Raw genomic sequence first — 23,069 nt, 5'->3', positions numbered from 1 at the left:
TGAAGAACATATCAGGAAATAGAAAGACCTCCTGTGCTCATGAGTCCACAGAATTCCTAAAAGTGATCCATAGATTCAATGTAATCCTCATCAAAGTTTCAATGATGTTCTTCACAGAAATAGAAAAAATCCTAAAATTCATATGAAAACACAAAATCCCTAGAACAGCTGCCAAAGCAATTCTAAGCAAAGAGAGGCTGAAGGCGTTGCAGAATCTGATTTCAAGGTCGTAGTAACAAAAGCACCATGATGCTGGCACACACACAGACAAATGGACCAACGCAAATAGGACGGAGGACACAAAAGCAAACCTGTGCTGCCACAGGCCAGGGCAGTTCTGATTACGCAGGCCAAAACATCCTTTGAGGAAAAGACAGTCTCTCCAACAAATAGTGCAGGTAAAACTGTACGTCTATATGTAGAAGATTGAAACTATCTGTGTAAAAATGAGTTCACAGTAGCTCAAAGACCTAGGTAGAAGATAGGAAATTTTGGAGAAAATGTAAGAGAAGCTCTTGAAAGCAGAGGTGCAGGCAAAGACTACCTGAATAGGACTCCAAAAGTGTAGGAAATAATATCAAGAAGCAACAAATGGGACTATAGGAGCGGAGGAGAAATAAGTAAAATAAAGTATGCTGTACAGGAACCTAATAAACTCAGTGAATGCAAACATTATATGCCATAAACATGAGCTCAGATTAATAATGTCAATAAGATGGAAAATGCAGAAAGAGCAGTTAGAGGAGGAGGGCGGAGGAAGGGATGGGAGGAGAATTTTTTTAAAAAAGGAACCAAGTTGTATCATACCCATTCCCAAAATGGTTGTATGATGCATGTGCTGCAGGCAATGGAAACACCTCACAGTAAACAGCCTGCAGAATCCGAGAAAGTCTCGCCAACTACTCTTTCAACAGAGGATTAATATCTACAACACATAAAGAACCCAGAAAACTTAACACCAAGCAGACAAACAATCCCATTAAAAAGTGGGCAAATGAATTCAACCAACATGTCTCAAAAGAAGCACAAATGGTCAATAAGCGTGTGAAGAATTGTGCAATACCTTTATCCATTAGGGAAATGCCAACCCAAACCGCCTTGTGATTCCATCTCACCCCGATAAGAATGCAAAGAGTCATAAATGCTGATGAGGATTCAGGGGGTGGGGAAGGTAACTTTTGGGCTCCCGGTGGGAATGTAAACTAGTACAGCCATTTCAGAAAACGCTATGGAGTTTCCATAGAAAACAAAAACTAACACTAACATGTGACTTGGCTATGCCACTTTTTAGTATATTCCACAGGAATTAAAAGTCGGTGTAGTATAAAAATACATGAATACTGTGTTTATGGTGGTGCGTTTCACCATAGCCAACATATGAAACCAGCCTAGGTACCCACTAGCAAGTGAATGAACAAAGAGCATGTAGTGTACACACACACACTAGATTATTATTCAGTCATGAAGAAGAGCAAATTATGTCAGTCACAGGAAAATGAGGGGCCTGGAAATTACTATGCTCATCAAAATAAACCAGACTCAGAGACGTGTGGTACGTTTTCCTTAGGACGTGGTATCCCAAAGACTAATGGCTTGAGGGCAGCAAGGAGGGAGGGCATGAAGGACGGAAGGATGTAAGCCAGAGTAACAGGAGGTGTGCGTATGACTGTGTACGAAAATGCCACATGGAAACCAGTGTTTTGTAAAATTAATAGGCACTAATAAAAATATATTTGAAAAAATTCTACCAAGTCACATTTATTTTTATGTCTGATATGCCCGACATCAAATAAACGGTTACTTAAAAAATTGGGTGCATCACAACACTATGACATATCCAACCTTTAAAAAAATGAATGATTTATTTAAAAGGTTGAATGTGTCAGCCGAGCATCTAAATCAGCAAGTGAAACCCAGACATCCGGCGGCCGGCAGAAGCAGGCACAGGAGCAAAGCAGGGCAGATGAAACAAGACTTTTTCCCCCAAAAGAAATTAGAAAAGAGTACAAAATACATTATTTCATGGATGAAGTTAAAATGAGCAGTATGCGTATCCTCTGCTTATCTTAAAGAATATCTGTCCTGACTTAAGCGGCCTGGTGACGTGCTGTATTATTCACACAGAGACCGGTGTTTGGTAGTCATGTCTTCCCCTCCTTCCTCCTCCTTGCCTCTTTTCTCCCTCCCTTCTCTCTTCCCTCCTTCTTTTCTGCCTTCCTTCTCTCCTCCCTTTCCTGCTGTGGCACTAGGAATTGAATCTGAGGCTCAAACACCCAGGCAAATGCTCTCTCTGAGCTACACCCCAGCCAGATGGGCCGCCATTTTCCTGCTTTTGTTTGCTGCCTGTGGCAGGATTTAGGACAGCAGCACGTCGCACGCTCTCGGCACTCAGGTGTCTTGGGACGCAGCAGCCCGGCAGCCCGCGCACTGGCACGCCTTGCTTTCCTTCGTTCCCCCGCCCAGTGCCCAGGGCAGCTCGGTGCAGGCCAGGAGCTGACTTCAAGAGGGATGAAAAGCTCTTCTCCTGCCTCTCTGGCAGCCCTGTCCTCCTTGGGAAGCTTGCAGTCTTGCAGCTGGAGTGCTCACCAGGGTCAAGCCATTCTGCCAGTCTTTAGCTGTGTCATTTATGGTTATTTCCTGAACTTGAGGCTTCCTTTGGGGTGCCTGTGAAACATGAGGTTGATATTAGACCATTTTAAGGTCCTGCCTGCTCCTAACCTGCAGTTACATACCCTGCCTAGTGCCCTTGACTTAGGCTCCATCCTCTCAGTGCTCACCACAAGGCTGCAGACGTGGGCTTGCTGGCTAGGAGGGAGCCGAGGGTTCAGGCTGCAAGGAGGCATCGGAGGCAGGGGCCAGGGATGCTGTGAAGAAGGCTGCTGGTGTGGCGTCCAGGTTATGACTGCTCTCCATCCATCTGAGCACAGGGTTCAGAGGAGGCCTCCCAAGAACATAGGTGGGGAGCACTGAGGAAAGGCTTGGGAAGTGAGCTCCGGTTGGAACTGTGGGCTTGGAAATCATTCCCCAAAATAAGACAGTGACAGCTGCAACCCAGAGCAGAGGGTGGGCACAAACCTACCCTCGGTGTCAGAGCAAGGGTGAAGATGGCTTCTGGAGGGTCCTATGTCATTTCTCCCTGGTCCTGGCCAACTTAGGAGCCTGGGGAGCCCATGGATCCCCTCACTTGGGCTGGAGGCAGCAAGCAGCCTGCAGAGGATGGTGCAGAGGAAGCTCTGGTCCTTGCGGCCCCAGCCCAGCTCTGGAAGGCTCTGGTGTTTGGCACTGGTGACTCAGGTCAGGGCCTAGAACCAGTCTCTACTCCGAGGGTTCAGGACCCGAGCGCCAGTGCAAGGGGAGGGCCAGGTAATGGGACCTGGATGCAGAGAGGATCCATAGAACTTCCCCTTGGCTCTCTGGGTCTCTGCTGTGGACTAGGCATTCATTTCTCTTTCTTAACCTATTGGGATCCTTAAGAAACTAAAGGAAGAGAGCACATCAGAAAGTATTTTGAAAACAAAAACAGCATTTTCAAAAAGCCTATTAGCATAATTTGAGGCTAAGATGTCACAGCTATGAAGAACAGTCCCATTGTTATGTAAGCAGTGTGTTTAGCTCATTCCTGGGGATGTTCCGGGGTCCTGGACTCCACAGGGTCACTGCACCCAGAGGGTTTTCACTGGTGTTTTCTGCCTTCAGCCTCCGAGCTTGTGTTTGTGGACAAGTGTGAGCGTCGCTGTGATGGGGCCGCGTGACCTGCGGGCAGAGATGACAGAACCTGCAAAACAAGCGACAGGGGCATCAAAAGGGGCAGGGAGAGATCCCGGCTCTCAGAACAGACTCCTGGGCTCTCTGGTTCAGGAAGCAGGTTAATTCCGCCCCTCTTAGCAAGAGGAGTAACAGAACTAGAGTACAAAGTTAGAAGTGAGTCGGAGCAGCCCTCCAGAGCCCGCTCCCTCCTGGGTGTACACGCTGTGCTCTCTCTCCCCCCAGCTCCTGAGGATCCTCCTGCCCCCTCTCTCTCTGGGTGTCCCCATTGTGCAGACCCCAGACTTTGTTCTGGGTCTCTGCTTTCCTCTCAATGGCCCCTGGCCTGGTGATTTTCATCTCTCAGCCTTTTGGGGCCAGTACTCTGTCAGGGTCCCTGGAACCAGCTCACCCATGACACCAGCAACCTACACGCCGTCCTCCCTACAGTCACCCCAAGCATCTGATGCTACTGTCCACCTTTCGCCCAGCTTCCTGGTCCCATGCCGCGAAGGACATGTGATGCGCTTGATTTTGCAGGGCGAACTGGTCCCGTCTCTCGTCCTGCTCTTGCAATACTCCACACAACTCAGTCCCGTTACTATCTGCTCCCGCTCAGTTTCCTTTTCCTGCTGTGTCTCATCATCTTGGGATTCTGCTAGCATTGGGATGAACTGTATGGTTAGAGTGTCCAGGAAATTGGTCTGCCCAGGTGAGGGCCTTAAACAACACGATCAGCCAGCTCAGATACTGCCAAGCTGCTCGGCAGCTGTGGGCCAGGCCCCACCATTTGGTGTGCCACTGTTTCTGTTTGCAATGCCTTTCACACTTTGCACCATCACGGTCGCTATCTCAGGCCACAGAATGACATTGTGATTCCAGACATCACACTGTCACTTAAAAATGGGGCAGTGAGAAGAGGAGATATTCTTCAGAGGCTTCGTCATTTTTTCTGAGAAGGATTCTTTTCCTAAAGACCCTTCCTCTGGTCAGAACAGGATCGTGTACCTGCTCCTACACCAGTCGCTGACGATTATGAGCTAGTTTGGATAGAGCTACTATAATGTACTCTCTAGTGCAGGAAGAGTAGGCCCATCCTCCCCATCAGGAGATCTGTGCCTGATACCTGAATAGGACCAGGGTCTCTTAGTAGGAAATGAAGCCTGGAAGGGAGCTGCTACAGACTCCCGCCCACCCCTTCCCTGCTCTCGGTGGCCCAGTCTCGGCTCCTTGCTGGCCCATTTGCTTACAAGTCATATGGGAATCTACCTAGCACTCAGACGGATGCCTCGGGTTTAGTTTCAGCTTGACTGGCTTTGGGATCCAACCCTGGTTGGTGGAACACACTTCCAGGTGTGTCTGGGTGGGTCCCAGAGACGGGCTTAGGCATCTGTGGGTTCTCATCCCTTCCACCCTGTCTCTCCCCCGGCTCTGTTTTCTTGCCACATGAACTAAGACCTTTGTCCAGCAGGCCTTTCCGTTACATCACTGCCTGGGAGCCAGCCAACCGTAAGTGACAGCCCTGAGCAAATTCAACCCCTCTGTAAGCTGTGGTTGTATAAGCTCTGTGATGGTGTTGGTCCGGGTTGGTCCAGAGCTCAGAGCTGCCACCAAAGCCATCCTGGTTGCTCGGGCAGGGCAGATGCCCTTTCTGTTTGGTCCTTGTGAACTCCAGACCTCACCTTTCCCACCTCAAACCCTTGGCACCCACAGTGGAGAACTCGGGGTCCCACTAGAGGGCAGTTCCAGCCCAAAGATCTCCTTTGCAGCCTGAAGCAGCGCTGGTGGTGGGGAACGTCTCCGCCCAGCACCAGGAGGCCCAGCACCTCCTGCTCGGTGAGGGCTCTGGGACAGCAGGTTCCCTTGCAGTTCCTTTGTGGTTTCTTCTGGTGAGTCCACCTGTGCCCTTTCCCCAGTTCTTAATATCGGAACAAGGGAAGAGATTTTAGGGGAGGCATAGGAAATTTACTGTAGTGCCATCACCAGCCAGTAAATACGGCCCTGGAAACATGCCTGGTCTTTGGTCTCTCTCCGGAGGGTAAGAGATATTTCCCGGTCCTGACCAGATGTTCCATATATTTTTGTTATTATTTACCAACTTCACCCCGGCGCTCTCCCCTTCCTTGCCCATGCGGCTTCTCCTGCTTCTACCAAGGGCCTGGGTTTTTTTTTTGCCTCCTCTTCGGCTCCTAATTCCGCCTCTCTGGTCCATCTGCCTACTTTGTTATGCCCCGGTGGTATAAAATATTTATTTTATTTGGGAACCTAAGGATATTAAAAACATAGTGTGTGTTATTTATCCTCAGCCCGTGGATTCGGCCCGGGGGGCCCCACCAGCGCTCAGCAGCAGTAAGTACGAACACGACTCTCAGGGCTGCGCTTATTTTGTTTACTGCAGAATTTAGTACAGGTGGAGGGGCACGGAGACTCTGCCTTCCTCCTGGGAAGATTTTTCATCAGGTTGTAAAAACGTGAATTTAAGTATGCACCAGGACCCTGGTGAGCTGGTGTTTTCCACTCAAATTGCAATGCCTTGGCTTAGTCTCGGAGCTCAGGGACCGGCTGTAGGTCTGCTGTGACACCAGCAGCTCCAAAGGCTGACCTGCTGGCTTAGCCTGCCCATTGCTACCCAAGGGCAGGCTCCAGTGTGGCCTCCCGGCCTGCTGCCTGGATCCATGAGACCTGTGTCCATCCTGCGATCTCCTCCCCTTGGGGTGCTCACTTCTCAGACCAAGAAGCTCCTAGGGGAGCACATACCGTTCTTTCTTTTCTCATCCGATCTTGAAGGGTTGTTGTGACCAGACAACCCGTATGTGCCCAGGAAGACAGTCAGGGTGGGCTGTGGGTGTTGTGCCTGAACATGCCCGTGTGTGCCTGTGCAGAAACACTGCTGATTTATTCTCTGCAGCTGGAAACTGACCTTTACTCTTGTCCTTCTCCCCTTGGACTCCTGATGTTTGCTGAAACAGGCTTCTACCCTGCCTTGCAGAGGCAGGCCCCTGCTCCTAAGTGCTCTGGAAGCTTCCATTTTGCTTGTGATATAGGAGACTCCTGTCATCCGAAAGCCCTCTGGTGCTTAGGAGCTCTGGGAAGTCTTTGTCTTCCTTATTCCAACCTGGAGAACGTTGCAGAGCAGTGTTCCAACTGATTGTCAGTGTCTTGGAAATACAAACCAGGAAGCACACAGTGGATGACAGGGAAGCCCATCCACGGAGCAGATTTATGACCGCTGGAAACAAGCGCTCCCCAGTCCCTCTGCTCCTTTGCTTTATGGCGCCTGGCTCATGTGTGTGTAGGACAGGATCTGCTGTGTCTTTTGCAGCAGAGTCCCATGCATGTGTGACATTCCCAGAAAGGCTACAGATTGGGCAGAGATGAACCAAGGGGTGGGGGGCCTGGACCACACCCCAGGCCTTCCCTGGCAGTGGCTCAGGAGTGTCAGCTCAGAAAAGGAGACCCATGCAGGGCTGCCAAGACTCTCGGAGCACCACAGCTCTGGACAGTGGTTCCTGATCCTGTCTCCTTGTCCACGGCAGGTCCTCCAGGACAGAAAGCAGTGTGGAAGCCACCCTGACACCTGACTGCTCATCGCTCAGAGCCATTTCTGTGGTGGTGGTAGGGGATGCTTTTTTAAGACAAGGACAGTTTTCTTCACTTCTGGGGCTATCACAGCTGGGAACGAGGCTGCTGGCTACCTCTCTTCTTGGGGCACCCACTTCGTTGTTCTTCAGCTAAAATTACCAGAGCCAAATGGATTAGAAGCAAAATCATTACAATAAAAAGAATAAATATGCCGGGTGAAAAATGGAATATTAATTCAAGCTGTGCCCTCTGTCCCAATAATAAATGACCCAGCATTAGAGAGAGCTGGTTGCTAAATTAAAACTAATGGGGGACAGTTCGTGTCCCCCACCAGCCCACGGAGCCCCATGGGGGCGGGGGCCTCCCTGCCCATCTCCCAGCCAGGCTGCTCCCTGGTTGACAGTTCCTGCAACCCCAAACTGACAGCTTCTCAAACCTGCTGAGGAAACCCAGCATTAATTAAGTCATTGCTGGACTGTAATTTCCTTGAGAAGTAAAAAATTCTCACACAAGAAAAGGTTACAGAGACCTTTTCTGTGTCAAAATTACCATGCCGCATGAATATTAATGCTCTTAATGAAGACAACCTTTTTTTCATCAGGAAGGTTCTGGAGCAGGTGCCAAGCTGGGAATCTCACACTGGGCTCTCTAGTCTGGGAAGTCAGTTGGCACAGGGCAATTGTCCCCACAGCCAGGCCCTTCCCTGTCTGTCTTAGTCCCCTGCGTGCCTCACACCCACAGGCCACCTCTCTTCACCAGTGCTGTGGACAGGAAGACAAGGCACTGGGACCCCGCATGCACAGCCCACAGGCTGCTCCCTGGGTCACACAGTGGCTGTGTCCCCCGCTGCCCTGTCCTCACTGGGGATGGTGCTCCAGGGAGCACGAAGCCCAGCATGGAGACCTTGCCCTCATCCCGTCCTCTGGGCATCCTGGCTGGTGGAGACTGATCACTCAGCTGGCTGAGGTGTCTGTAATTGTGTCACCTGCCACAGCCCTCAGGAGGATGTGGAAGGGCCCAGTGGGCATCCTCCCCCCACCCCCGTTCCTAAGGTGTCAGTGGAGCCCTGACCTGAGGTCTAAAATCCCACCTTCTTCGAGCAGCATGGAGAGATTCCTGGGTGCCATGCACTTTGGTTTTTCTCCCAGAAAACTAGGAAGCTCTCCTTCCCCAGAGCCCCTTTGATTTGGTGTGTGTGTGTAGGGGGTGCTTTAAGAGAGACCCCTTGGAGTTTGTCAGTGGACTAGCTAGGAAAGGCTTAAAGTATAACTACTATTAGTAATAATTTATTGAAATATTTCAGCTCCATATTTCTGACCCTTGGCTATCAACTCCAGTTCTTTTGTGCCTGCATTTTATGAGAACACAGAAAACAAAAACAGACAGCCCAGCCCCGTGTGAGGAGGTCTCTGTACAAGGACATTCAGAACCTTCCCCAAGGGTGATGAAGTCACAGGCTCCCAGGAGGAGGAGATGATTTATTAAAGTAAACCGAATGACAAACCTATTACTTAGAAGTTATTTTGCATCTGAGGTGCATACTGTGACTGTCACGCCCTTCAGCAAAGCTCATAGACCCTCCCGTAGCACCTGGAGACTTCTCCAGGGCCCCCCATAGCCACATCTGCGGGGGGGGGAGGGCAGCAAGGCAGCTGCCACCCACTTGTCACTCTGTGCCCCCAAAAGCCAGGGGGGAGTCCACCTCTGTCACCACATCTCCTTCATGTTTTCCCGATTAGTCATTTGTGACGTAATAAGGGCTGTGGCCAACCAGTTATAATAAATCTGGACATTTCGGTTGAGCCATATAATATTCCGTGTGTGTTTAAAAGGTAAGCATGATATATAGTTATGGGTGCTGATGTAATAGCTATTAGATTTATAATACATCCAAGAAACATAATTTTATTATAAAGAGCAATAGCTTACAATCTTATTATTGTTTATTACTGACGTCAGTATGGGCCCATATAAGAATCAGGTTGCAAAGAGAAATAAGAACTATAAATGTCCTTGGTTTTGCCCAGGGTGGAGCCTCTCCTGACCTAAGAGCTCCCAACAGCCCAGGTGCACCATCTGCAGCCACACACACGTGCGCTGTCACTCTGTCACTTGGAAAACTGGGCCGAGCTCTGCCAAATCCTGTGAAAAATTTCCCAGTAGAAAACAGACGTGAGAAAGCAGCCATGGCAGAGAGCAGGTCTCTGCTGTGGAGGGCAGAGATCTGGGCCACAGTTCTGTGCACATCCTGGGGAGGATGGGGGTGCTGGGAGGCTGGAGTCACGGCTATTATGGGTGACTTCGTAGCCAGTTGGCTGGAGCATATAAAACCCTCAGAAGAAAATCCGCAGTCCATGGCCATGTGGTTCCTCACAAAACTTTCCCAAAGATGTTCACTTTCCCTGGACAGGATGTGGGGAGCTGACTTGGAATCATGCCCCTCTAAGTCAGGGTGTGGAAAAGTTAAGCCACACAGCCTGGCACAAGGCTGCAAGTTCCACCAGGTTCATGACTGAGGGGCTTTGCTATTTAATGTCAGCCAAACAAGCTCAAGGAGTCTCAGCCTTATTAGGTAAGTCGTCCCAGTCTCGGGCCAATGCTGAGGGTGAGCTGGCTCTGCCACAAGAGGCCTGTGCTGTAGTGATGGGAGGGAGGCACCCGACACGGGATAACTCAGGTGAGTGACACTGGGTCCCGCTTGCACCTGCAGCAGTGGAACTCTGTGTCTTTGGGTCTGAAATCTGCTTAAAGATGCTTTTAAAAAAAACCCAAGTCTACAAAGCCCTTCTTTCATAGGACAAGCAGAGCAGAATCATCCTGGGCTTTGAGCCCCAGTGGCCCACCTGCCTCACCTGCGTGGGAATTTCTGGGGACCCAGGTGCAGTGGGAAGATGGCCTAAGTGTGATGTCCTCAACCCTTTCCCTCGGAGGTCCAACCTCATGACACCACCAGTGGGTTTCCTCCAGGCCGAGGACTGTGCGTGGATCTGTCTCCCCTCCCCTGCCCAGTGGCCTGAGATCAGGGGTGTGTCTTACCTGGCCATCTGGTTGCAGTATGTGCTTTGCACAGTAAGTGCAAAGCAAATTGTGTGCACTTGTGTTCAGGCCAGATCTGTCTGGAGTGGCCACATTTTTGTGTAGGGAAAATCGTTCCTGCCCTGCCCGGAGTTTTCAGGCTCTGGTTGATTTAGACTGGATTGCCCCATTTCCAAGGAGGTCCAGGAGTGGCCACACAAGTCTCTCAGCTCAGTAGGTGGTACTTCTACATTTTGGTGAGTGTATAGATTGAGAATGCTGCATGCGTGCTCACACACACACACACACACACACACACACACACATGCACGCACGTGCAAGCCTGCTGAGCATTGCATGACACACAGTGTTTTCAGCCCTGCATGCTCCTAGCAGTCTTTAAGGCTTTGATGTACATTTGTGAAAACCAGAAGCGTTATATTCCAGTCTATGGAGTCTGGTTTCTATCTTCATTACTGACTTTCCACTTGGAGATAAATAGGTGACAATGACCAACCACAGCGCCTAAAATAGCAGGTCCTCAATAAATGCTTGTCGAATTAAAGTGAAATGAATGAGTCAGCCCTCTTTATACAAAAACAGCAAACAGGAAGCTTGAAACATAACCAAGAGGCAGGCCCGAGGGAGGGTGTCACAGAAGGGGGTGGCATCAGGTTGCCGAGAGCAGCCCTGTAACAGGGTAACTGGACTCAGCTCTGCAGGGCACTTCTGTTGCAGGACCCTCACATACTTGGTGCTGAAAAGAGCTCATGGGATCCAAAACAGGTTTTTCCTGGGGGCAGGGGCCACCGCAAGATGTTTGGGAGAGAGCTGGCTCCCCGTCCTTCGGCATCTCCCCTTGGGCTCCCTATAGCCAAAGCTGGCTGTTTCTGCATCGGGCAAAGGGCTCTGCTCACAGACCTGTGGGTGGGTTGGGAGGGCAGGGGAACACATCCGCGTGACCCCACACAAGAATATAAAACATTCTGAATGTGTTGACTCGTGCTATCCAAGATTTAATAATCATGAACTCCACCCAAACTATGCATGCTATAAAATGGCATTTTTAATATCCTGGACCTGATGACATTTACACACCACTTGAACTTTACTTCAGTGGTTTATATATTACCATCGAGATCCTTTAGAAATGTGGCTTCCAAGGAGTCCATTCTGCTTTAGAATTATTTCTGGGCTTGGATACAATCATATTTAGTTGGCCTCCAACTCATCACAGTTACCATGGAATATTCTATTTCAAGATAATACTAAGGCCTGCGGTAATTTAAAAACAATAAAACCACAGACAGTGTTTCTATACATCTAATAGAGATGTGAAAAAGCCCCAATACTTCCCTCTTATATAAATTTATAAGACGGGGCCCTGAGAATTGCTCCAGAGATAGAGCAGAGAAAGGGCTTCTTCCCAGCCTGGCCCTGGACTCTGCTCTTCCACGGTGGCTCAGGGCTGGGCCTGGAGTTAGCAGCTGAGGGGTGATGAGGGGCAGGACATGTCCTGGCATGGCCATCCTGGTCATTCAGGCTGGGGGGAGTAACCATCACAGGAGTCGGAGGGAGGTGGCCTCTTGTATTGGTGATTCAGCCACTCCAGATCCTCCCTCGCATTGTCACCTAACATCTCAGAAATGCTTGTTCAGAGCAGACAAGGAACAGCTTCCCAAATGGTGCACCCTCGGGTGTGTGGCTCTTCCTCCAGGGAGGTTCTGCCTGGTGCCTCCCCAGGAGCTGGTCACCTGTGCCTCTGGCAGGGCAAAGCCAGGCAGAGAGATTCCCAGGGAGTCTTCCAGCCACAGAGGCAGGAGCCCAGTGGGTGACAGGAGCTCAGCTCTAAGGACTGACACACTGGACAGACAGACCAGCAAAGAAGAGAAATGGCCAGGACCCAGTATCTCAGGTCCGTACAGAGTGCACAGCATTGGTACATGAGCCTTGACTCCTATTCTCTGGCATCAGTGGCTATTCAGTCGCTGCAGGTTTAGAAAGTTTTATGCTACCGTTCTCCCAAAACTGTTATACAGATTCAATTCAATCCCAATGAAAATACCATCAACATACCTCATAGATCTAGAGAAATCACTCCTAAGATTCATCTGGAACCAGAAGAGAACTAGAATAGCAAAGGCAATTCTAAGTAGCAAAGGCAAGGCAGGAGGCATCACAATCCCAGACTTGAAGTTATACTACAAAGCAACAGTAGTAAAATCAACATGATACTGGAATAAAAACAGAGCCGAAGATCAATGGAATAGATTAGAAGATACAACCACAACTACAAACACACTCAACCACCTTATCTTTGATAAAGGTGCCAAGCAGGTTCACTGGAAGAACGACAGTCTCTTTAAGAAATGGTGTTGGAAAAACTGGCTCTCCATATGCTGAAAACTAAAACTAGACCCATGCCTATCACCATGTACTAAACTAAAATCTAAATGGATCAAAGATCTGAGTATTAAAACAGAAACACTAAATCTATTGGAAGACAAATTAGGTAAAAATCTTGAAGACATAAGGGTAGGTAGAGAATTCATGTACAGGAATCAAACCAAACGGGAAATACTTCCCAGAATCAATAACTGGGATCATGTCTTATTAAAAAGTTTCTGCATGTCAAAAGAAATCTCGAGCATAGAGAAAAGAAAACCCACAAACTGGGAAAAAAAATCTTAATGAACTGTCCCTCAGATAAAGGACTTCTGTCTAAAACATATAAACTGTTAAATAAAAATCAGACCCGAAATTCAAAGATCCAGTCCAAAAATGGGCATCTGAGATGAATACACAGTTCTCAGATGAAGAAATACAAATGGCAAATAAATACATGAAAAAATGCTCATCATCATTGGTCATTAGAGAAATGCAAATTAAAACCACACTGAGATACCATCTCACTGCAGAAAAAATGTCCAGGATCAAGAAAACTACCAACAACAAATGCTGGAGAGGCTGTAGCGGGGAAAAGGAACTCTCCTGCACTGTTGGTGGGAGTGTAGACTGGTACAACCATTGTGGAGGTCAGTCTGGAGATTCTTCAAAAAGCTGAGATTGGAAGTTCCATTCGACCCAGCTATTCTACTTCTAGGCATATTCCCAGAAGAACTGAAAGCATCATACCACAGTGATATATGTGCACCCATGTTTATAGCAGCACAATTTATAGTAGCCAGATCTTGGAAACAACCTAAGTGTCCATCAGCTAAGGAATGGATAAAAAAGTTGTGGTATTTTTATACAATGGAGTACTACTCAGCTATAAAGAATGATCACATTGAGATATTTATAAATGGACACAGCTTGAGAACATACTCATAAGTGAAATAAATCAAACTCACATGTATAAATACCATATAGTTTCCCTAGTATAAGAAATGGTAAGAGTACATAAGAGTTTATGGTAATCATGATTCCCCACTACATTGCTTTGAAGCCTTATAATGTTTGCATTCATTAGTTGCAATGATTTTATTCTGGGTTGTTTGATTTTATTATCTGTGATAGTATGAACAGCTATTTTGAAGAAAACAAGACATTATAATAGCCAGTGCTGATTTAATATCATCTTACTATAAAGTCCTACCATGCTTTTGTTCTTCTGTTTCCATTGGCTCTATTATATTGTATCTTATTGGATTTTATTATGTGTGATAGTGTAAAAAAATTTCCTATGGAAAATGAGATAATATAGTAGCCATTGTTCGTTTTCTGTTATTTGAATGCCCTGTAATACTTTCACTCTCTTGAATGGTTTTATACTATTTTGTTATGTTTGATATCATTGTATATGAAGTTATGCTGAACTATTTCAAAGAAAGAGACATTATGGTAGCTACTGTTAATTATGGGTTATCTTGTGGTGAAATACTCTGTTGCTTACATTGTCCTGTTCTGATCTGCTTTGTTATGTCCTCTTTTGTCTTAATATCTTTAAAACAACAAAAAAAAAACTTTAAAAAAAGAAACTTTTATGCTACCAAATATGGTGGTTGGAAAATATCTTCAGACACTAAGGACTGGTCCTCACCACAGGTCCAGGTCCTACCTGTGTGGACTCACAGAAGAGATTCCCAATGTCATGTTGCAGCAGAGAAGGCACAACCCATTTGACCTGGTGTGTGTTGGCATTTAGAGACCCGAGGTGGAGCAGAATGACTTACAGAGAGAGCACCGACTTGGAGCATCAAAGCCCAGCTCCTGTCGTGGCTCTGCAAGTCCTCTGTTCTCCCTGAGCCAGGGTCAGTTCCCAGAGAGAGCTGATGCTCTCTGAGCCCTTCCATCAGTATGGGCGAGAAGCACGGAGTTGCGAAGCTCCAGCCTGTGATTTGGGATGGAGGCAGAACAAGGGCTGGATGGCAGCCTTTTCTGAAAGAGCTCGGGCTTTCCATGAGTGATTTAGTCACAACTGATTATCCACCCGGAAAACAGAAAGTTAAACCCCACTATTATTCTTCACACAAAAACAAATACAAATGTAAAAATACAAATTATGAAATACTAAACAACAAGTTAAAGAGTATTGTATATCAAAGAGGCTTTCCTACCTGGACAAGAACCTACCAGCAAAGTAATTACAAGGCGGATGACAAAGTGGAAAAATATCCCAACATGTTACAGACTTAACATTCATCCTGAATAAAGACCTCACGTAGAACAAGAAACCAAGAGCTTCCTGGAGTTGACACCATGCATGGGCCGCTGGGAGAACCAGGCACCACCCCTTTCCTGTGAGCCGGCACCATTGGTGGACCGCAGGGGAGGAGGCCTAGATGCCAGCCCCGTCCAGCACACGGGCCAGAGACAAGAAGAACCAACATCCTCCACCCCCAGCCCCTGTAAGTGACCAGCTGAGCTGGGGAAACACAGGCATGATGATAGCTACTGAGGTAAAACACAACTTAATGCTGACAGTGTTCAGTGTTTCACTGACTTTGCAGACCGATAGCTGCAGGGTAAACTATCATCTACTCAAAGGATGACAATGCAGTGTGGCATTTACGGGGGATCTCTTTCTGAAGGTAGTAGCCATTGTTAATTCCCTCTTATCTTGTTTTGAAGTCCTGTGTCAGTTTCATTGTTATTTTTGGTTGGGTTTTATTCTGTTTTGTCTTGTTTGATTTTATTACATCTGATGACATGAGTAGCTATTTCAAAGATAACAAGATCTATTATGATAGCCATTCTGGATTTACTATTCTCTCTCTCTCTCTCTCTCTCTCTCTCTCTTTTTTTTAAATCCTGCAGTGCACTTATTGTTTTGTTTTTACTGGTTTTATTCTGTTCTGTTTTGCTTGATTTTATTATGTCTGGAGCTATGGGCAGCTATTTTGAAGATAAGAGGCATTTTGGTAACTGTTGTTGATTTCCTATGAACCTGTTTTGAAACCCTGTGCCACACTGTTTTATTTTGATTGGCTTTATTATGTTTCATTTTGTTTAGTTTTATTCACTTTAAAATAAAAATTACCAAAAATTAAAATCAAGAAAAAAATAAACAACTCCTATAAATCAATAAGAAAAATATAAAGAATTCAGTGGAAAAATAAAAAACTTCCCAATGAACATGTAAAATATATATACGTATATAAAACTTCATCTAATGTCTTAAGAAGTTGCTTTGTATATTTATGTGTCGTGCATATCTGTGTTAGTTTTCCATTCCTGTGACAAAATACCTGAGAACATTAAAGGAGAGTGTGTTTCAGCTCATGGTTTCAGGGTTCCAGGGCCTTCACCGACCCATTTCCTCCAACTCAGCTCCCCCTCTTGCAGTCCCCTCCCGGTCATCAATGATGCGTCCACTGATGGATCACTGATGAGCTCAGACCCCCACGACCAGTCATTTCCCAAATGCTCCTCCTCTGAACCTTGATGTACCACAGACCTCGCCTTCAACCCATGCACCCTGTAGGGAAATTTTAGGTTAAAATCATAACACTATGGTTCCACGGGGAGGCAGAGACGTCAAATATGATAATATCCATCATGTCCAAAAGTAACAAAATCAGTCATACGCATAGTTTGTTGGTGGCTGCTGTAGCAACTTATTTTGGAAAGTAACTAAACTGCTGGAGAACATGTGTGCTCCTTTGTTTGTTGTTAATGTTAATAAAGTAGTAGTTGTACATTTTCCTAGTAAGCACTACTTTTATAAGGAAAAGAATAAGTATTTTAACTTCTCTGGACCAAAAATAGGGATGTAGGTAGAACAAATTATAACCATTAAGTGGAACAAAACAAAATTTTCAGTTAGAAAATGGGCAAATGATCAGAACAGGCATTTCCCCAAAAAATTTAGCCAACAAGTATTTGAAAAGATGGTCAGCATCAGTAATCAGAGAAAAGCAAATCAAAACCAAAATGAGATTATCTCATGCTAGTTAGAATTATTACCCTCATCCTCAAAAAGATAAGTAATAACGATTAATAAATACAGAAATACAGGAGCTCGAATAAAGCAGGATAAAAGGACACAAGAATCAAGGAGCTCATGAGCACTTAGAGCCTTGTTAGAAATGTAATGATGGGGGCAGTTATAGGTTTCTCCACAAACTGGAAATAAAGTCGCCCTGCAGTCCACCCCTCCATCCCAATGCGGGGTATACCTTCAAAGGAAAGCAAGCCAGTGACACACTCATGTGTATTGCTGTGTTATTCACAACAGCCAAGATATGGAATCAATCTAGGTGTCCATTAGTGAATATATGAAGCAAATATGGCACATACAAGGAGTAATGGAATATTATTTATCTATGAAAATGAATCTGGTCATTTGTATGTGCCTGGAAGACATCATGTTAAGAGAAATAAATGAGGCATCGAGAGACAAGTACTGCCTGTTCTCCCTGATGTGCATAAGCTAAAACATTTGATCTCACAGACGCAGACAGGGGATTAACTCCTATTGGAGGGCAGAAGAGTAGGAAGGGGAGTAGGGAGGGCTGGTTAATGGGTACAAGCACAGAGTTCGGTAGGAAGATTGACTTCTCATGTTTTAGACAACAGTAGGTAACTATAGTCAATAATTTACTATAGATTTAAAGTAGCTAGAAGAGAGGAATTTGAATACTCAACCCAAAGCGGTGGTAAATATTGAGGTGAAGGATATGCTAACTGTCCAGATTTGATCATTGCACATTATATAACTGTGTCAAAATATAGCAGTGAACCTCCCAAAATGTGCATAATTATTATGTGTCAATTTTTTTATGAGGCAGGGTCTCACTGTATAGTTCAGGCCAGTTTTCAACTCACTTCGTAGCCCAGGCTGGCCTTGAACTCACAGGAGGGATCCTCCTGTCTCAGCCTCCCCAGTGCTGGGATTGTAGGATGTACCACCACACCCAGCATATATACATCAATTTTAAAAAATTAAAAGAAAAGTCAGTCTATGAAAAACCAAAGTTTGAAGCTGAAGTTAAATCAAGGTCATTTGCTTGGTTGCTATAGGACCCATTATAATGAAGGGCTTAAAGGGTACCCACAGGAGACACACGGGGTGAATGAATCCCCAGGTTCTCCTCTCCCGGCCAACAACAGCCACAGCTAAGCCTCCCTTGTCTTCTCTACCTAATGTCTCACTTGTTTCTGCCCCTATTATTTATTTTGAAAAAGCCCCAGCACCTCTGTACTTCCCAGTGGCCGCTCTTCCACACCTCACGCCCTGGAGCTGTCTCTGCCCTCTTCCTCTTCCTCCTCCTGCTTGACTCTGGAGCTGTCACCATGTTTCTCCCCCTTTCTTCCTCTCCAAGTCTCTTCCCACGTTACCCCTTACACATTCATCACTGTCATGATTTGTTCTTCTTCCAAATCACAGGTGACTGTGCTGTGGCGAGAAGTAGGATTTTTATTTACCAAACAAACTCACTTATTTTCTGTTGTCGATTTCGTGGTAAGTATGGAAAGGGAAAAAGGTCTCCCCAATTTTCGTGGGCTTTCCTCCCTTATCTCTCCTCGTCGGCTCCCATCCGGAAAGGAAGAGGAGCCCTAACACCAGGGGCAGCAGGCAAAGGTGGACGGCCGCTGGAGGAGGGCATGCATGGTGTCCCAGTGAGGAGACTCCGTCCCTGGGCTGCAGGAGCCGCTGCCAGGGCATGGGGTGGGCCAGGAGAGGACACCAAGTCTGCCCTGGATCCCTCGCTGGAGGAGGGTGGCGTGACTGTCAATATGAAAAATGAAAATTTCAAGCAACCTAGAAAAAGATGGTTGGATGACAAGTCTAGGACAGGAAAAGAGCACGTTTTGCCAACATCCATCTTACAGCCAAGACTCTTCAGTGCTTGGCAGACACTGCTGGTTTGTTCTCACCGCATCCTCTGTGACCAGTCACTAGGAGACAGGAATAATAAATGAGCCCAGTCAGTGGCACGCGGCTGTCTTGGGTTCCTCCCATGACACAGACATGGCCCACCTGACGGGCGCTGGCTCTGCAAAGGTCCCTTGATTCCTCTTGGTGATAGTGTGAGGGCTCCGTCTGTCACTCTGGGGACCGGGTGCCTTCGTGACTTGTAAGATAGAGACAAGAGTTCACAAAGAGAATGGGAGGAACGGCGGAAAGGGTTTCAAACACTGAATGTGAAGTCACTACAGGTACACCTGGCCTCAGGAGGACAGAGGACAGCCTCAGGGACACTGTGTAGCTGAGTATTGGGTCATAAAGTTCCAGAAGGGTCCAAGGACTGCTTGGTCTGCAGCTGTGCAGGAGCTGAGATGGCTTCTGCCCCAACCCATGGCAACCATGCCTTACTTTGGGCGCCAACCCATTTTAAAGACAGCAAACTCGAGAAAGCAGGACGTGAGGGCTGCATACGGGAGGGGCTGTGAGGGCTGCATACGGGAGGGGCTGAGCTGCTGCTCTCTCACTGTTGCTGGCATCCCAGCATCTGCAGGGACCCAGGGCAGGCCGAGGCCGGGAACACGGCCAGGAGGAAGGCGGTATCTCGTCCCACACAGAGGATGCAGGCACTGGCCCTCCTAACTCTGCGGGATTCCCAGACAGTCCGCCAGAGCTGCTGTGACTAGGCAGGGCCATCTGGGAGCGGATCCACTGCTAATGTACTCCGGGGAGGCGGTGCCGGCCGCCCAGCCGTGGGCTAGCAATTCCCAGCTCAGCCTGTTTACTTCCTACCCCACGGTGCTCCTCTGTCCCCGGGTGGTTTATGCTATGTATGGTAAAAAAAATGACTATTACAAGCCTGCTCTGGTTTGGTCATTCTAGCAGCCACGGGGGAGTCACAAAGGGTTTGTGGAGCCTGGACTGAGCGCCAGGGCTGGCGTAAATCACCATGCTGGCTGCAGGAAGGGACAAGCTCCAGGGCTGCCGGAGAGACTGAGGCCCCCGGTTCTGCTCTGCTGGGCTCCTCGTGGGGTGTAGGCAGGCCTGCCTCAGGAGCCCTGTCAAGCTCCGGCCAGACCCAGCCCCTGCCCAGAATCCCAGAGGTTGCAGGGCTGCCAAACAGATGCTCTGAGCTGCTCCTGGCCGTGTCCTGCAGCCCACGCAGCAGGCAGCTTCCCTGGCCGTTTGGAGCCTGGAGTCAGGGGGCTCATTTATGGGCACTGGCACTGATGAGGCCTGGTGGCCAAGGCCCTCCCGGGGCGCTGAGACTGAGGAAGCCCCTCCACCCCCAGGCATAGCCAGGCTTATCTAGGAATCCCTCCTCCTCCCTCGCCCAGCCACCTTCCGGGTTTCCCCATGTGTTGGGAGCCGCGGCCGACACCGGTCGCCTTACTTGGCGGACGTAGGGCCTGTGGGTGGGAGCGGAGCCTGAGCTAGATTGCCCCTCCCATCGAGTGAGTCAAGTTGGCGCCTGCTTCCTGCCCCCTGATTGCGCTGGCGACTTAAACAACCCGCTCTGTAAGATAGTCTGCCTAGCAACAACTGATGTTAGCCAATCAGCCCGCATCGCGCGCTTTGAACTGATTGGCCACTGTTACCCTATAAAAGTGAATGCCTCTCCCGCCACGAGACAGGAAGCACACAGGAAGCACAGAGAGAGATAGAGAAAGTCCACTGGCGAGAAAGGGCTGGTGGCAGAGAGGAGGCCTCGCGGGGCCCACGCGGAGACAAATAAAGGCAAGGTTGCACACCGCCAGACTTTGTCGTGTGTCTTTCCTGCCGGCCGGGAGCGACCCCGACATTTGGTGACCCACACGGGGACTGATCAACCCCGAGACACGGCGGTGGTGTGCAACGCTCCAGCGTGGTGCTGCCGGACAGGTGAGTTGGGGATAAGCCTGGGCTCTGGGTGGCGCGCACCTACAGGGCTTTTAGACTCCCCTCAGGCTCACGCGTAGGTGACGGGTTCTTTAAGTCACACGCGGTGAGTTACAGCCATTAGAGGTTAGAGATGGGTAATTTACCGAGCGCGGAGGCGCGGCCCTTGGTAAAGGCCCTTAGGAAGCTTTTAAAAGCTAGAGACCTCAGGGTAGGTCAAAAAACACTAGAACTATTCATAGCAGAGATAGATAGGGTGGCTCCCTGGTTTTTACCCACGGGGCATTTAAACCTGCCGTCATGAGAGAAGTTAGGCGGGGACCTCGCTTCGGCGGAATTGGAAGGGGATATTTCGCCGGCTATTCGCCCCCTGTGGGAAATGATACATGCGTGCCTTGACTCCTATGCCGAGTTGCGCCGCGAATTGTGTGCGTGCGCCGCTCGAAAAAAGCAGAGAGAGGAAAAAGGGGCCCCGAGCGCTCTCTGGTGGGGAGGAGATAGAGAGCCATCCGCTCCGCCCTGGAGCTCTTCTCCAGAAGCGGCTCCCCGCCGAGAGGCCGCTACAGGGAACCCTCCCTTCTCTCAGCCGGCACAGGAAGTGACGCCCCGTTCCACTCTGTCGCGACTGCCGTCCTATGACGTTGCGCTGCGGGGCGGACGGTATTTTCATGGGCGGCTACTCTGCCGAGCAGGCTGAGAAAAACGCCGGTCGAGGAAACGGGGGCTGGGGATTTAGCTCAGCGGCATAAGCGCCTGCCTTGTAAGCAGGCAATCGCGAGTTCGATCCCTGGCACCGATAAAAAAAAAAAAAAAAAAAAAAAACGAAAAAGACCAAAAATAAAAAAAAAATAAAAAATAAAAAATAAAAAACAAAAAGGGGGAGTAAGCCAAGGCCTGCCTCCAAAGGCGCGGTTATCTATGGCATGACAATGGATGGGCCCGGATCCGGTGGTTAGCTGGAACCGAGGCGCGGTTTGTGTTTTTCCGCAGGAACCGGGACGAAAACCACTGTGGGTCCCAGAGAGGTTCACGCGACAAGTCCCTCGACTAAAGATCAGGCCTGTTCCACCAGAGGCCAACCGCAGACCCAACAACAAGATGAGCCCTAAAAAAACTGCAGGACAATCCCTTTTTGGGGAGCCTGGAATGGCTTGCTCCCCTATGTTTTACCATTGTTAGGTCCCCTGTGCTCCTTGCTTCTGTTCTTACTTGTAGGACCATTCTTGCTCCGATGGGTTACATCATTTATTAATGGGCGCCTTGCGGCGGCCCGGCGTCAAGTACGCCTGGTTGCCCGTGCGGCCCTGGCAGCAGCCCGTGATGGGCACAATGACCCCCAGGCTTACGCATGGCTCGCTCGACTGGCCTACGACTGGGTCTAGGTGTGGCGGGTCTTCCGCATTCCTTCCCTAATGACACCACACAGCAGGGTAGGTGAGTCAATGACGGGTAAGAGCGTGCCTCCCCAGCATGACTCGACCTAAGCCAGGCCCTACCCCATGGCGCACGAAAGCCGCTGGATTACTAGAATCTGCCCAGATCTAGATGCCTCTCTGAGGGGATCACACGGAGGGGCATGAGTGCATGCCTATGTGCATCCAGGTTCGTCTCCTGGCCCTGGAAGAAGGACGAGGGTCTCAAGGCCTTGGCAGACCCGGGGGCGGCCGACCAGGGTCCAAGCCAAGGGCCTACGGTGGGCCTCAACACAGGGCATAAGCCTCTGCACTCGATTCAGGGCGGGCTGCGATGCATACATTCATTCAAAGTAAATAAAATAGGGGGAGATGTTGGGAGCCGAGGCCGACACCGGTCGCCTTACTTGGCGGACGTAGGGCCTGTGGGTGGGAGCGGAGCCTGAGCTAGATTGCCCCTCCCATCGAGTGAGTCAAGTTGGCGCCTGCTTCCTGCCCCCTGATTGCGCTGGCGACTTAAACAACCCGCTCTGTAAGATAGTCTGCCTAGCAACAACTGATGTTAGCCAATCAGCCCGCATCGCGCGCTTTGAACTGATTGGCCACTGTTACCCTATAAAAGTGAATGCCTCTCCCGCCACGAGACAGGAAGCACACAGGAAGCACAGAGAGAGATAGAGAAAGTCCACTGGCGAGAAAGGGCTGGTGGCAGAGAGGAGGCCTCGTGGGGCCCACGTGGAGACAAATAAAGGCAAGGTTGCACACCGCCAGACTTTGTCGTGTGTCTTTCCTGCCGGCCGGGAGCGACCCCGACACCCATGAGAGGATGGTCATGTCACCCTGGCCACCATGCTGGCTCTCCAGGCTGCAACTGCCAGTGAGGCTGTTGGAGTAAGAGGCGGTGCCTGGCTGGTGAGCAGGTTTTGCATGGCACTCACCCACTGCTGCGCTACCCCGAGTGGAAGTGATAAGAGCTAGGGAAAGATCACAGTGTGCGGGAGGGAAAACCTGCACACCTTCGATCCTAGCACTCCGGGAGGCTGAGGAGGAGGATTGAAAGTAAGACCAGCCAGAGCAACTTAATTGAC

At 48.8% G+C, this 23,069-nt stretch overlaps 2 long non-coding RNA genes across 4 annotated transcripts; one reads left to right on the top strand and one right to left on the bottom strand.

Annotated features, from left to right (window-relative positions):
- Nucleotides 1–1,843: 1,843 nt before the first annotated feature.
- On the bottom strand, nucleotides 1,844–15,087 carry LOC134471757 (uncharacterized). Of its 3 annotated transcripts, none has more exons than XR_010041355.1 (3): nucleotides 14,917–15,087; nucleotides 2,778–3,775; nucleotides 1,844–2,664 (listed from the first exon to the last, which is right to left on the bottom strand). It is a non-coding gene; the product is annotated as an uncharacterized LOC134471757 (long non-coding RNA). The 3 variants fall into 3 exon arrangements; XR_010041357.1 differs by lacking the exon at nucleotides 14,917–15,087 and adding an exon at nucleotides 6,502–7,317; XR_010041356.1 differs by lacking the exon at nucleotides 14,917–15,087 and adding an exon at nucleotides 4,225–4,457.
- LOC106026936 (uncharacterized) lies at nucleotides 5,228–7,465 on the top strand. The gene is made up of 3 exons (XR_001200534.2): nucleotides 5,228–5,633; nucleotides 6,051–6,093; nucleotides 7,281–7,465. It is a non-coding gene; the product is annotated as an uncharacterized LOC106026936 (long non-coding RNA).
- Nucleotides 15,088–23,069: the final 7,982 nt, after the last annotated feature.

The sequence above is a fragment of the Cavia porcellus genome, unplaced genomic scaffold (genome assembly GCF_034190915.1).
Source record: "Cavia porcellus strain 051 isolate PalLab524CR breed Dunkin Hartley unplaced genomic scaffold, mCavPor4.1 scaffold_20, whole genome shotgun sequence".
Lineage (NCBI taxonomy): Eukaryota > Metazoa > Chordata > Mammalia > Rodentia > Caviidae > Cavia > Cavia porcellus.
Note: the sequence above shows the minus strand (reverse complement) of the source record. Positions and strands in the feature narration are given on the sequence as shown.